General features: G+C 38.1%; 1 non-coding gene across 1 annotated transcript; it reads left to right on the forward strand.

The window, feature by feature from the left end:
* Positions 1 to 903: 903 nt before the first annotated feature.
* On the forward strand, positions 904 to 973 carry Trnaa-ugc (transfer RNA alanine (anticodon UGC)). The gene has a single exon. It is a non-coding gene; the product is annotated as a tRNA-Ala (tRNA).
* Positions 974 to 1,601: the final 628 nt, after the last annotated feature.

Below are 1,601 nucleotides of genomic sequence, written 5' to 3' on the forward strand. Positions count from 1 at the left end.
CTTAATCGAAACTCAGAAATACCAGCAGAGAACACAGGAGGAGAAGGTGGAATAAAGGAAAGGAAACAGTGCAATGGGTCAAAGGACTGAATTAAAAGTAGCAATGACAGCATGTCCAAGGTCCTGGGTTCAAACTTTAGCATTGAGTGGGGGTGGGGGAAGCAGTAGGTTGCCATCCTGGCTGAATTAATTCCTGATGTTGTTCCACAGTGAGGGGTGTGACTGGTCAGCACAACCAACCTGCAGCTGCAATGTCAACACAGACTTGTCTCAGGAAGAAAGTCCAAGAAACAAGGGGAGATCTCAGTTCTTGTGGGATCCAGAACTTTGAGTCCACCACCATTCACAGAAGGGGAGTGTGTGCTTGTGTGATTGTTAACCAACATGCACATATGTGAGGGAATCAGAACTCACCAGAATAATAGAAAGCAGGGTACAGAGAGTCTATCAGAAAAACAGATAAACCATACAATTTCAAACAATTATGTTTTCCTTCAAATCACTAAAGTAATATAAAAACAATCAGTCTGAGGACAAAAGACACATTGTTTTGTGACTCAAGTTATTTTGAATTAATTCATCACATGGAAGACAACATAAATGGTGGAGACTTTGACAAGCAAATATCATTTTTAAATATCAGAGGAGTTCACTGATTCTGTTTTACGAGTACAAATTTTCCAAATTTGCTTGGAAGGATGGCAACCATGAAAGAGAAACCCCCATCTGAAGGTATCATTGAGCTATTCTCTCAACCTCAGCCCTCAGTGTTCCAAAACTTCTGAGGTCAATGTGACTGCCCTTTCCCTTAAAACTGTGTGTGTCTGTGTGTATGTCAATGTGTGTATGTACGTGTGTATGTTTGTTTAAGTGTTTATAATGAATTTCTTTATATAGAATTTTTCCATAGCTCAGTTGGTAGAGTGCTTGCCTTGCATGCACAAGGCCCTGGGTTCAATCCCCAGCATCAAAAAAAAAAAAAAAAAAAAATTGCCCAAGCCATTTTCTCCCAATATTAATAAGATTCCTCTTTTTTTGTTCTCTATATCTTATTACAGATTGGTTCCCAAGTGTTCTACTGATCCCTCAATAAAAAAAGAAAAAAGATGCAACAAAGCACAAGAATCTTGCCATCTCCCTCCATGTAATGAGGGTAATCCTTAAAAGGTAGTAAGGTCCCATGGTAACACTCATGGGACCACAAAGATTTCCCGAAGAAAGAGGAACATTTGGCATGAACATGATGATGCAGTCTGGTCCTTTCCATTCAGAACTTCCTCTTTGCTTCAGTGAAGAAGGTAGGTGGGCCCTTTCCACAGCAGTAAGAAAGATTTAGATTGACTTATGTGGACTTTTCTTAATATGAAATAATTGCTGATTGTTTTCATTCTCATGGTGCATTTTACTTGGCCCCCGTCTTTTAAATATCTTATTGTTAGGAGTAGCTAGGAGCTTATATAGGATTGTGTACCTATACCAAATTTTAATTTTTAAAGTTTAATTGGTCCTTTAAGCATAATTATCCTTTCTTCTAAGATATTCTCATTCTTAATCACATTCAGAAGCCAAAGTAATATGATAATATCATTTGGATCATAATC

Source organism: Callospermophilus lateralis, chromosome 15 (assembly GCF_048772815.1).
Source record: "Callospermophilus lateralis isolate mCalLat2 chromosome 15, mCalLat2.hap1, whole genome shotgun sequence".
Lineage (NCBI taxonomy): Eukaryota > Metazoa > Chordata > Mammalia > Rodentia > Sciuridae > Callospermophilus > Callospermophilus lateralis.